The sequence below is a fragment of the Quercus robur genome, chromosome 4 (genome assembly GCF_932294415.1).
Source record: "Quercus robur chromosome 4, dhQueRobu3.1, whole genome shotgun sequence".
In the NCBI taxonomy this organism is placed as follows: domain Eukaryota; kingdom Viridiplantae; phylum Streptophyta; class Magnoliopsida; order Fagales; family Fagaceae; genus Quercus; species Quercus robur.
Window position 1 is genome coordinate 24084225 of NC_065537.1, and position 14745 is coordinate 24098969.

Genomic DNA, 14745 nt, shown 5'->3' on the forward strand with positions numbered 1-14745 from the left:
CTCCAGTTACCTTCTAAATGATGGAGGATATGAGAATGTAATTTGTAAATCTACTATCAAGATAATATAGATTAGATTGGTGGTGGATAGTAGATTTAATTGCAATTGAGTATTGTGTGAAGTTATCATCATAGAATAGCCCACGCGCGAGATGTTTTATGTGGAACCAATGATATGAAAGAAAAAAAAAAATCTAAACCATTATATTGAACAAAAAATTATTTATTTTCATTCATTTTCAAGTTATACATTTTTTTAAGTCAAGTCATAGACCTTTAAGCAAAATAAATACTTTTAGTTGTTACTTAACTATTCCATGCATCGTACAAATTAGCGACTAGTGTACTTCAATTGCCAATACCATATGGTCCATATCATGGTTTTTAGACCGGCTGGACCATTTAAAGAACAGTAAAAATGAGAGGTTCAAGGTTGTTAAGGTCGGACCGAAGTCGAACCAAGGTTAAACCGTGATGATGTTATAATTAATTTAATAATTATTTAAAATAAATATATATATTAAATTAATAAAAATATAAAAATTAACTAAAATAGTCCAAATATATATAAAGCTCTATCTTTCAAATGTATTTTTCATATTATAACTTTTATAAAACAAATAAGAAATATTAATTCCTAAGCAAACATAAATTGATTTTTAGTTATTTTTAGTGAGGGATATAAAATATTTTGATATCGATCAATAATGATATACCATTTTGAAATTACCGCATATATAAATAAATGTGTGTGTGTATATTGTTAGAGCTCAATATATATATATTTTTTTAAATTATCTTAAGCTATATATAAGCTCATTTGATAATCTAATAAACTGTTTTTATGAGACCCAATAAAAAAAGGTTAAGAGAGACAAGTATTTTTTATTCAAAAAAAAGAAAAAAGAAAAATGGTCAAGAATTTGTCATAGAAAAAAAAAATTGAAGCTTTAACAATGAAGGACATTGGTTTGTACGCCCACTCAACTTCCACAATTCCACATTTTTCATGAGTTTTTAAGAATGAGTAAGACTTAGTTACAGTATTTAGGTGTTGTTCCTTAAATTTTTCTTTTAAAATTTCGTCATGTGAATTTTTTTTCATGAGATGAAAATGTATTTTTTAATTAAGTAAAAAATTGCTGAATTTTAAAAAAAGAATTTAAGAAAGAATAACTAAAGTATTATTCTTAAGTTTTCTCCTTTAAGAATAAGTAAATAACAAAATCTGGAGGAGTGGGAGGCAGCTTGCACCTGGGAGCATTAGTGGTCACTCATTTGAAATCTGGTAGTACAAAATCAAAGTCCGCAAGAAAATGTTAAGTGGCTCACGGTAGAACATTGATCAAACGAGAGAGAAGATAAAAATACGAAGAAAGTAAGAAAGAGTCAAACAACGAAGAAGCAAACTGATAGGTCCATCAACCGTGAGTGTGAGGAAATATACACTGATGTATTTTCTCAGAAACAACAGAAAGCAGAAACTACTTTCTTGTTCCATGCCTTCAAGTCTCCTTGCGAAGAAAAAGAAAACAGGGGAAAAAGAGAGAAGGAAGGAGAAATTTGGGAGCAAAAATGGCAAATGGTGCTTTAAACTTCTTACTTGATAAACTAACGAGTATTTTACTACAGGAGGCATCACTGCTAGGAGATGCTTACGATGAAATTGAAGAGATAAAGCTTGAGTTAGAGAGCATGAGATCATTCTTAAAAGGTACAGAAAGAAGTGAGTCAGTGGAAACTTGGGTGAGGCAAGTAAGAGAAGTAGCATATGAAGCTGAGGATATTATAGATGAGTTCATGCATCATAAAGATAAGGAGAAGCATAAAAGTGGTTTCAAGGGTATCACCAAAGAAATTGTCCACTTCCCCAAGAACATCACTGCAAGGCATCAAATTGCTGCAAAGCTTCCAAAGATCAAAGTGAAGGTGCGTGAGATCTCTGATAGAAGCAAGAGATATGGTTTTGATAAGCTTGATGAAGGGACAAGTATATGTCTCGTGAAAGTTGGCAGCACTATGCAGAATCATCAATTTTTTTTTGGTGAAGATGATATAGTAGGAATGGAAGAAAAAACAGAAGAAATGATTGAATGGTTACTTGAGGATGAACTATGCCGGACAATCATTTCAATTGTGGGAATGGGTGGTTTAGGTAAAACCACTCTAGCTACAAGAGTCTACAATGACCAAAGAATCAAGCAACAATTTAATTGCTGCGCATGGATATCAGTGACCCAAATACATGACAGCAATGAGCTACTAAGAAGCATGGTCAGAGAATTCTTTGAGACGAAGCAACTAGTGTTACCAAACAATTTTGGAACAATGAACAATATACAGTCGATGGCAATGCTCTTTCACTATTTGCATCAGAAGAGGTATGTTGTTGTTTTGGATGACGTATGGGACATATATCTCTGGAGTTCAATAAGAGGTGCTTTTCCAGATAATAAAAATGGAAGCAGAATTATCCTCACAACAAGAAATGAGAATGTAGCAACATCTGTTGGAGTCGGATACCGTGTTAATCACCTTGAGCCCCTTCAAGAGAAAGATGCTTGGGCCCTTTTCTGTAAGACGGCATTTTGGAATGAACCAGGTCGTTGCTGTCCTCAAGAACTGCAACCATTAGCTCATGCCATTGTGAACAAATGTGAAGGCTTGCCACTTGCGATTGTGGCCATTGGAGGTCTAATGTGTTCAAGAAGCAAGGCCATTGGGGAATGGAAGAAAGTTTATGAAAGTCTCAATTGGCAACTTAGCTATAATCCCAAACTGGGACAAGTTAAGGGTATGTTATTGTTGAGTTACAAAGATTTACCCTTCTATCTAAAACATTGTTTCTTGTATTGCTGTATGTTCCATTATTGTTCCCAGATCAAGAGGAAGAAGCTGATTCGGTTGTGGGTATCAAAAGGTTTTGTTAAAGAAAGAAAAGGGAATACTATGGAGGAGGTAGCAAAGGAGCACCTCACAGATCTTATTCTACAAAGCATGATTCAGGTCACAGAGACTAATGCTGCTGGGAGGGTGAAGACCTGTCGAGTGCATGATGTTATGCGTGAACTGGCTATGACGATTTCTGAGAAAGAGAATTTCTGTACAGCTTATGATGGAAATGAATCAAGGCTAGAAGGAAATTTCCACCACCTATCAGTACATGATAGAGGTGAAAAAATCCAATTGAGCAGAACCATGTCACACCATCTTCACTCTTTCTTTGTATTTAAGACAGATATGTGCACCTCATTCTCTTTGGATGCAGCACTATCCAAATTCAAATTGCTAAGGGTGCTTAATCTACAAGGAGTTCCTGTTGAAACAATTCCAAGCACATTGGGTAGGTTGTTCAATTTGAGGTACTTGAACTTGAGAGATTCCAAGATTAGTGAGCTTCCCAAGTCAACCAAAAAGCTAAGGAACCTACAAACCTTGGATGTTTGGAATACTAATGTGATGAGAAGGCTACCAAGTGGAATATCAAAGCTGACAAGATTGAGACATCTATACATGTATTGCAACAATTATCAGAATTCTGAAACATCCAATATTGCTAACAGCATGATGGCTCCAACAGGAATATGGAATATTCAATGCCTTCAAACTCTTGCTTGCATTGATGCAGAGGAAGAGTTAATCCAACAAGTTGGGAACTTGACTGAACTCAGAAGGCTGGATATCACAAAGCTTAAAACTCTTCATGGGCCAAAGTTGTGCACTTCCATTCAGAAGATGAAAAACCTCCTCTATTTATGTGTGATGGCAACTAACGAGGAAGAACTTCAGTTGGAATCTTTATCTCTTCCTCCATCGTATCTTCAGAAGCTGGAATTGGTTGGACAGTTAAATAGATTGCCTCTCTGGTTTGGTTCACTATCAAATCTCACTCATCTGTATTTGGGTAGGTCTTATCTCCAAGATGATATGGTTTTTTCTCTCCACATATTGTCTGCCCTAGTGTTTCTTGAACTCAGAAAGGCCTACAATGGTAAGATCTTGCACTTTTAAGGAAAAATGGTTTCCTAAACTCAACAAGCTGAAAATTGTGGAGCTCGCACAATTGGATAGTCTAGTAGTAGAAGATGGTGCATTGCCAACCATTCAGGAATTGAATCTAATTTGTTGTCTGGAGCTAAAGGAGTTGCCTCAGGGTGTTGAACATCTGATTAGCCTCCAAAAGCTATACTTGGAAGAGATGCCAGAAGCATTTATACAAATGCTGAGGAATGATAAAAATCATGATCAATCAAAGGTATGCCACATACCCACTATCAAGATTGTATGTTTAAATGGACAAAGTCAAGTAGTTGAAACACTTTACTAGCCAAATGTTAGCTATTCCAAAAATAAAACATAAACCACCTTCATTCTTGTTGTCAAGGTAGTTACATGTCTGGTTTGGACGCGGTTTTGATTGTGCAATATTAAGGCCATGTTAAAGATGGTGGCTCATATTCTGTTATGCCAGGGATAAATAATAGGCTTGGGGGGGTGTGGAAGCAAAGCCCCTTGTCATTCAAGAAAAGTATATTGGGAATTTCAATGTATTGGGTTAGGGTTTTGATTGAGAAGGCATATATGTCGTAACCCTATATTGAGAATTTAAAATCTAGGCAATCCTTGCCCTTGCAGAGGATTCATATGCTGCCATCTTTAAATCCTCTTTGTAATTTGGGATACTTCAGGAGTCAGATAATACTTATATATTCATTCACAAAACTCATAAATCATTCTATTTTAAACAATGAATAGAATCTTACAACCATAATGATTTGAGTGGTTAGAAATGCTAATATTCTTTCATTCTAGTCGTCTCTGCTACTAATCCAATCAATAACAAAATGAGTCTATAATAATTCTGCACAATTTAAAACTCTATTAACTGTATGCAAACAATTTTTTGCAATGGATTGTGTGCACGTGATTATCATAGAAACTTGGTATTCATTAGTTGAGTAAGAGCAATTACATTAGTTGATGCAAAATTGTGCAAAATAGAAAAAAGTGCTCATTTTACACATTTTGAGCAAAAATACACTCACATCAGTGGGTGTAAAATTATACATTTATACACCATTGCTACAGTAATCGTGCATGCACGGTTACTGTATCACTTATATTTATTATTTTATTAGTTTTTTTTTTCTCTCTTCTCTCTTCTCTCTTGTCTCTAGTGCTCTCCTTTTTCTATTTTTCTCTCTGCTTCTTTTTCCTTCTCTCGTTTCCTTCTGGCTTGCTCGCCGTCCTCGTCACCAGCCTCACCAACTCAGGCCTAACCGTCCTTGTCACAGGTGCCGCTGGCTTTGTCGGAATCCACGTCTCCATGGCCCTGAAGCGACAAGATTGGGGTCAAGTGTGGGCCCGTGGAGGTGTAGATTTGGAGGAGGTGGGTGGGGTCAATGGTGGCAGGAAGCTGTTTGGCCATGTGGGTAGCTTGCTCTAGAGTCAGTACCAGCTCTTGCAATGGTGCTGGTAGTACTGCTGCTGCCTCTACCATGCCTTCCATGATTTCTTTGATTTTTTTTCCTGTCTCTCACTCTGTGTGTAGAGAGTGTCTTCTCTCTTTTTTCTGTGTTTTGTTTTTTTTTTTTTTTTTTTTTTTTTTTTTTTTTGTTCTTTCTAGAAACTTCTTGCTGATGGAGAGTTCTTTCTGAGGATGCAAAACTTGTCTGGTTAGAATATAGAGGCGGATTGGGTCTGAGAGAGAGAGAGGCGGTGAGGGAGAGATGGGTTTTGGATTGGGTCTATGAGAGAGAGAGAGACGGTGAGGGAAAGAATAATAAAAAATTGTAAAATAATGAATATTTTATTAAATAAATGTGTAAAATAGATAAACTGATTTGAGTATTTTGTAAAAATAGGTGTGTAAAATAGAAAAAGTAGTTTTTTGTGCAAAATAAAAGAAAAGTTTGCATCAACTAATGCAATTGCTCTAACATCTTGTTTCTCTATGTGGTGGGCCTTTTTTGTGTTTTGGCCTAGATTACTCCTACTGTACCTCGACCCGTGATTTTGGGGTAGGCGAGTCGAGACTGGCCTAACTGAAACACACCTTAGACCAACTTGTGCGCAAGTTATGCCCTTTTTGTGCTGACATGTCTTGGCAAGGATCTTGAACATATCATGTACTCACAGCAAGAAAGACTGTTGTAAATGTTATAGCAGGAGACACAATGCAACAAGATAACTAAAATATTTTAACTAAAACATCTTCTACTAATAACAATAATACATGAGTAGTTCCATGAAGGAAGATTTTGCAATATGATTACAAGAAACAAGGTCACATCAAAGAAAAATTAATAGCAAGATAGTTAGTTATTAATCAACCAAAACAAGAGAAAAGAAGATTAGTCTGCTAAAAGATTAGGCTTGGCTCTTTAGCAGATTCAAGTCCAAAAAGGGAACCAATCTCCAATGTGGGTAACCTCAGAGGGGGCTCCTCTTGTAGAAGTTACGCACTTTAGAAAAATGACCTATATTGCTTAATCTTGAATTCTTGATTCATTAGAGAGTGGGCTATTGAGAGGGATAGAAGTGGGTAGTCTATTGACGCATGTTTTTACTCCTATCACTCATATTTTTCATTACTTTTGGTTTTCTGTATTCTTTCTTTCTTTGCTCTGTTTTCTTTTCTTTCTCTCTGTTTTTCTATATCTCTTGTTTGCCATTTTTTTCTCTTCCTTTTTTCTTCTCCAACATTGTGCACGTCTATGACCTTTTATACTGCCTGTTATGACAAGATTTGCCATTTTTATCCCTCAGCCGTTTTTTGCCTGTTATGGGTGTCCTTCCAACTGCCCACTAGTCTAATGGCTGCCCAGCCATTACCACTACGTTGTGTTGGCTATGCCACACCTCATCCCTAGACAAAAGTGGTTTTGTTTTGTCTCCTACTCCCCTTGACACTTTCATCCGGATAAGGGTTAAACTTCTCCCTTACCAACCTTTATAGCATGCATCTAGTGATTCCAACTTATGTTTACGTCTTTTGGATAAGATGTCATCCAAGCAGGACATTTCACCCAAAAGAATTTGAGCGGGAACCCCAAAATAGGCTCTCCCTTCTTCCCACCACCAAACCACACCCTCTCATACCTTTGACCCATAGCCCACCTCCTCTGTATTGGTTGGGTATAGGTAGATGGTGCCTGAGCCTTGTGTGCATGCTCCATTTCCATCTGAGTTCATTGCTTTTCTAGCTCTCACGCATTTGCCATTGCCTCCAGGTTTGTTTGATTCTGCTGCACGTTCTAGTATTCATTTAACTCTTGTGGCATGAATGATACATGGGACTTTGGACTTTCATTCTTTGCACCCCATCTCTTCTTCGAGTCGTGCATTGCTTTGGTATGAGTTTTCTCTTCTTTAACTTGGCTTATGTCCCTTTTTATCCTGCAACCATGGGCTGATTGGTGTTCCTACTATGCCACTGCATTGCTCCTGCTATGATATCACTTATCTTTTTTGTCTTGTTGTTTCCTCTGGGTTTACAGGCTTAAGCACCTGCCATGTCAATTTCTTACATTATTCCTTCTTTTGGTCATTACTGCCTAGCATTCCTGCTGGGCCAATCCATTCTATACCTTGGGCTTCCTCGGCCCATTTCATTCTTTGGGCATCCTTGGCCCATTTCATCATTCCCTACCTTTTTTACTCTCATGGGCTTTTGCTAAATCATTTGAGTTTTCTTGATCCAATTACCACATCCTTACCTTTGGACTTATTGGCCTTTGAGCCAACTCCATTTACTAATTCCTTCCTTTAGGCTTTCTTGGCCAATTTTTACTTTCTTTCCATTTCTTACAATTCTCATAGGCCTACTACTTCATTATTTGGAGCTTCCTCGGCCTATTTGCTTTCTCTCATGTCACTTATTATTTTAGTGGGCTTGTTGACCATTATTCCTGTCATGGCCCAATGGTCTTTATTTTACTATTCTCTTTTTCCATCTTTTTTATATTGTTTGGCTTTTTCTGCCATTGGGCCATTTTGTCAAAAATAAGCATTAACACTCTGTTCAACATTGTGATGTATGAAACTTCCAGTTAAAGAACTAATAAAAGGACATGCACTAATTAAAAGATGTAACCAGATGTACAATACAGATTTAGTAAGTTTACAACATAGTGAAGCCTTCAATCCTTTTCAAGGCAGAATTTCCAGCATAAAGAATGCTGCTGAACCTGCTTCAAAAGTCAAAAAATAAAATCCAAGCCAAAACAACTAATATCGTGTTTGAGCACAACTAACACCTCCTCGTGTTCCTAATAGAGACGTCCACCATTCAAATCCTCCCACCCAAATTATAAAATTTTAAAAAATAAAAAGATAAAATAAAATAAAATAACAAACATACAATTATATAAGGAACAGGCAATTCAAGTTTCATGAGCATTAAAGCGAATACCTGAAGACCCCATTATATGGTGGCAGCAGAGTGGTAAATCCTACATATTAGCCAAAATCCTAGCCATGGTCAGTCTGAGCCCAATGATTGTACATGAAACTCACACACATGGTGTTACCTGTTTTTTATATGCAAGTCCCTCAAGGAAACATATACTATTTGTTTGTCAAGTGAGGAAGCCGGAGGTTCTTTGAAGATGTTAAAGCCCAATGCAAGAGTCACCAAAAGCCCATTAAAGGACACCATCGCATGCAAGGTCACATTTTTTTAGGTTAAGTATTATGGGCACACAAATGACTGGGGTCCAGATATTTTATGATAAAAGAAACTAGGTAGTTCGTTGCTACCCAAAAGGCACTTGTAGGTAAATGGGCCGGGTACCCACAATTTGTCTTTTCCATTTAACTGATGGATCTTTTAATAAGCCCTATCATGAAAGGTTATATATTTTATAAGGAAAAAAAAATTGAGAAACCATTTTATCACCACACTGATTAGGAAGGTTAAATATTTATCAAAAAAGAATAGTAAGGTTAAATAAATATAAATAAAATGAAAAAAACTTCCTTTTAAACTATAAGTTAGGGGTGTAACAAAATAAATCTTACGGTTTCAGAAGTAACAAAAAAACATTTTGAGATTTAATAAAAGCAGCAAATTAAATCTCAAACCATTTTATGTTGAACAAGCATATTATGCAGAATTAGATTTCCTAGAACAATTGAATCTTTTGTAATGATTAAGAATTTATTTACATGTTTAATAACGTTATCACATTCTTTCATTGTGGTTCCATTAAATCTCTTAATTAAAAGTTGAATGTAAGTGTATGTTTTAGAGGAAGCATGATATGTGTTAATAATAGCATCATATTTTAATAGAGTTTCAATGTCAAGTGCTATAAATATAAGCAATATATCTCTAACATTTTTAAATTATGTTAATGTTTTACATATATTCCTCTAATATTAATATTAGCATTTTCACTTATACATCTACTGGCCATAACTAAGAGTATTAGTATTGGGGAACTAAAACAAAATGAGTTTTCCATCCCTCCAATCAAACACACATGAAGAAAAACTTAATCTTTACTATCCTCTTATTTTTCCATCATCTCACCTTTTTTCTATCATCCAACTGTTCTATTTCTCCAACCAAACGAACCCAAAGTGATGGAGTGTACACAAATAAAGATTTTTTTATTATAATAATTTGATAGTCACAAATATGGGAGAAGTGAGATTTGAACCTTAATTTACCTAATGAAGGAGAGTTAGATATTCCACCAAGTTACAACACCCTTAGCAAATAAAGACATGGTTATCGAAGAAATTTATCTTCCTTAACCAGAAATATTATAATAAGGCTTAATCCTAAAAATTCGGATTGGCATTGAATTTTCAAAAGACTAGACATGGTTTGCCGCATGTAATCTTCACCCCACCCACCCCCCCCCCCCCCCCCCCAATTTTATTGTATTTAAAGCAATGTTTTAAAAACATATGGTACATATCACTATGGTTGGACTTTTTTGTACAGGTAACAAAACTAGTACAAACAACCATACAATTCCGTCACAGTTAAAGTAGCAGACTATATCGATTGATTCTATAATTTTTGAATTATTTTGGACATTCTTGCTTTATTTTACATTTTGGTCCAAAGTATAAAACAAAAGCAAAAAAAAAAAAAAAAAAAAAAAAAAAAAAAAAAAAAAAAAAAGAAACGAAAAACCTAAAATAAAACAAAACAAAAATGAGGCTTTGTAAGGGAGGGGAACACTGTCGTCCTGAAGGTGTCATGCCATCAATGAAGTCTTCCCAAATTCACCCAATATTAAAGCTGCCAAGGTGTGACTTGTGAGGGGCCTTAACTTTTCTCATTGCTCTGATCAACAAGGCCACTATTTGTTCTTGTTTTCTCATTGCGTCACTGCTATCATATTCTTTGAAAATGTAAAAATGTAAAAGACCTAACTTTAACACTTCTCACTTTTATGTACTCACTTTAAATTATTTTTTATAAGTAATGGAAATTTTATTCAGATTGTGAAAAGAGTCACCCAAGTATATGTTGGGTATACACGTGTGATTGAAGTCTCACATTAAATAATGATTAAAGTCTCACATTGAATAATGATAAGAACAATGAGAACTTAATATAACATAATTGAGCACATACACATTGACTTAGGTCTTTTGGGTTAAATTGTTTCTATGTGTTATATTAGTTATTCAAGGAAGCACCCCAAGGTATTTATCTCCCCAAGCTTTAGCTCCAACTCCCACTCCCAAACTTAGAGTGTGAGGTTTGGAACTCAATTCAAAGTGTATTGGATGAAGTTAGTGGAGCATGTCATTGACTCATTGGACTTTCAGTCCGTTGGTTTTTTAAGGGAAGAGATGATGATAAAAATTTTAGAGCAAACTAATTTCTATTCTGCTGGTCTAATAAGTTGAATTCATAGTACTCTCTTGATCTCTTTGCTTTCCTTCTTGGGCCTTATATGGGCTTTCTTCAACTTGTCTAAGGATGTTAGTACATTGCCTTGAGTGGATTCTTGGATCATTTTGTAGTTGTAGTCCTTTTAATGGGCTTCTGCCAAGAATTTATGATTATGTCCGCTTTACTGGCTTTTAATTGAAGAATTTTCCTTACCCTATTAATAGGGTCCATATGATGCCCTGGATGAAGAAGGATGAGTGGTGGTCCTATTATTGTCTTGGCACCTCATTTTCATCTTAGCGAGGATTAGGAGCTATAGTTGGGTCAGGCTGCTTGGTCCCCTTGAAGTCAGGGAGGCGTTTCTGTATGAATTCACAGTCAATCTTCCCAACGTTATGTGCACCTTCAGATGATCAAGAAACCAATACAAACCAAATAACTTTTTAGGGTTCTGATCCCCTCCCATTTAAAATTCTTCAGTTTTCTCCAGTTTTTACCCGGATGAAGGACATGTGGCACATAAAACATTTGAAGGTAAAAAAAAATGCCACATCAAAACATTATTTATCTCCATCTTACCCACCCCTTTCACTCAGTAGCAACCTCCATTAACAAACCCACCTCCCATGTACACCAACAATCTTGGCAAACGGACGGTAAGGAGCCATCGGAATGGGGCCAGAGACGCCACCCACTAACATCGATGGCAACAAATAGCAATGCTACGAAGGTTTTGCGGCTACTATACTTTTATTTTTTGTTTTCTTAAAAGGAAATGGTTGCTTTGTTGGGACCAACCATAGTTGGGACATTCTTCTATGTGGCTTTGAGAAGAAGAGGAGAGGAAGCAGTGTAAGAAAGGAAAGAAACTTACCCATATACAAGATTTCAATTTCCATTTTTTGATAAAAGCTTCAAGATTTCAATTTCATTTGTTTTGTTACACTTTCTCAGAGACCAAAAAGTGCAAGCTGGTGATGAGCAAAAAGTGAAAATTGACAATCACCAAGTGGTCTTTCTAAGGAGATGAAAATCACCATGGGTGTTAGCGGGTGGCGCCTTCAGCATGATTCCGATGGTTCCTTGCCGTCCGTTTGCCAAGATTGTTGGTGTATATGGGAGGTGGGTTTGTGAATGGAAGTTGCTGCTAAGTGAAAGGGGTGGGTAAGATGGAGATAAATAATGTTTTGATGTGGCATTTTTTTTACCTTCAAATGTTTTATGTGCCACGTGTCCTTCATCCAGGTAAAAATTGGAGAAAACTGAAGAATTTTGAACGGGAGGGGAGTCGGACCCAACTTTTTAAAGCCTTTTCAACTCCATTTGATGAGTGGGGAAAATGAAACAAAGGCAGAGAACTAGTAAGTACCTAGAATACTAATTGTTTCTCTTTCATCAAAACTTCCATGGGCAAAAAGGTTAAGTGTCTGTATTATGTTATTATCCAGTTGTGGAATGGCCAGTGTTGTCTCTGCCCATTGGTACCTTTCAGTAGATCTCCTTTTTTGGTGATTTGGGAGAGAAGAAAGAGAAATAAATAAGATCATTCAAAGAAAATCAAGCTACACAAATGGCAAGGAATGCTGAAATCAAAGAGGCCAAGACGCCTAAGATTAGGTGTCTATTGAAATATGAAAGAATGCTGTCTAGCCTGTGCTTTCAAGTATAGCAGTTTACATCAGAGAACTCCAATAAAAAGAGTTATCAATATTGAGCTATTCTTTATTGTCAGTTTAACAGAAATTGGAATAATTCAGCAAAAAAAGAAAAAAGAAAAAAGAAAAAAGAAAAAAAGAAATTGGAATAAGAAAAGTATTTCATTTTATTTATTTATTTTTGAATTTTTTGACATTTTAGACTTGAAAAACCATAACCAAAAAGTGCTTGAAACAACTAGTTGGTGAAGTAAAGGTGACTGTAACAATTTGTGGAAACCAAAACAGCAAAATTCAATAGAAAAATATTCTCAATTCATTAATTTTCTAAGTTTTCCACATAATCAATATGTCTTATTGATAGACTCCGAAAAATATAAAAATGTAAAGAGATACCAACTCTTTTAAAGTCTGTTTCTTACATTTTCCCCTAGTTTCATTTAGGCATCTTTATCTACAAACAATCATCAAATCCTAATCCGAAAACTGTTGCTAAAACCCTTAGGTGAACTGACCCATACTATTAACAAAAAATATCTTAAAAAGAGAGAACATATGAAAATTCAAGATAACACCTACAAGTCAGAGAACATAAGAAAAATATCGGTGGAATGGTTTTTATCACCATTGCTGTCATCCAAGAGGACCAAAGCATCACAGTTTTGATCAACAAAATCCCAAGCACCATTAAGACCAACAAGATAATACCTACAAATAGATGAAAAAAAAAAAAATCACAACACCGAGATTAAATTGGAATAACAAATCAATACTCCCAAAAATCAGAACATACAACTTACTGCCTTGTTTGATCTTTTAATACAAAACTTGATATGCCTACTATGAATCACACTACTCACAAGAATAGCAATACATAAATTATTTGGTTGAATCTATGTCATGAGAAATTTTGTATTAGGATAACAATTTTTAGTTGAATGCATAATTGATTTTTGTGCAAGAATGTGTACAAATTTTGGAATAGAAATTCTTTGAGCTACTATGTTCTTTGTTCTTTTGGTTAGTATTTTAAATTTCGTTTTAAATTTTTTTATTTGTTAGCATTTTTGTGTTCTTAGAATTAAAAGTAATATTTACAAAACACAATAACAATTTTATTTATTTATTTATCGAATTTTACTGTAATAATTTTCTCGACTTTGGTCAGATTTTATTTTTATTTGGTAAAGTTGAAAATTGCCATCAATCAAATTTCCTCCTTTTGTCTCATTCATTATCAGTTAAACTTTACGAATGATGCTAACATTCTTGGGAAGGATTTTTTTTTTCCTTAATACTTTAGCATTTGTTTTTTCTTGCAAATTTCTCATGTGAGAAAGCCCTATATGTGAGAGAAGTAGTAAATAATCATTTGGTCCAAACAATTAAATGGTTAACTTCTTCATGACTAGTTATATTTTTTTTGAGGATAAACGGCAAACATCACTAGTTATATTTAGGAGATTGAGATTAGGTGTAATAGTATTGCACGTTATACAATAGCAATGAATGGTCGAGATTGAAAGTTGCAACCACTAAATAAAAAAAATATTTAAAAAGTTAAAAATGTAAAAAAATTTGGGAAGGAAATGGGGTAGTGGCATGGTGCAATTGCTAATTGTTAGCAATTTCACCTAATCTCAATCCTTATTTAGGTAGGATATTTGGGGTATGATTGCTGGGTGTGCTAGGCTGCTAGAGTACATATTATTAGGTTTCTTTTGAGCTAGCCACTCGATTATCAAACTTTTGAGCTAAAGTACATATTGTTAAGTTTCTTTTGAATGAAGCTAATATTCTTATTAGGGGTAATTACAGTAAACTAACCTATGTTGTTAGATTTGGTCTTATTTTATCTACATGTGGTTAGAAAAATGTGTTGAGGACCAAAATTTCACACGAAAGTCCATTCCATGAATAGTAAGGAAAGATCATGGGCCTTAACAAAAGAAGGCCCAATTCATAAAGTTAAGAAGGACCATGAAGGCCCAAAATCCCAAAAAGAAGAAAAAAGAAAGAAATAGTAATAATAAAGAAAAAAGAAGAGGATCTCGGTTAGAGGACATGCAACAAGGATCTCGATCATGCCAAAGGATATGCAGCAAGAAGAATCAACATCAAGGCCTTATGTATGTTTAGATGTATGCAAAAAGCCACTAAAAATCCAGCAAAAACCAGTTATTATCTTTGTAACCCATAGTCCAAGCCCGTGGGATCCCGAGTGGAAAGG

The 14745-nt window shown here is 35.2% G+C and overlaps 1 pseudogene; it reads left to right on the plus strand.

Moving 5' to 3' along the window:
- Positions 1-1455: 1455 nt before the first annotated feature.
- LOC126721596 (disease resistance protein RPM1-like) lies at positions 1456-4326 on the plus strand (annotated as a pseudogene).
- The last annotated feature ends 10419 nt before the right edge of the window (positions 4327-14745 follow it).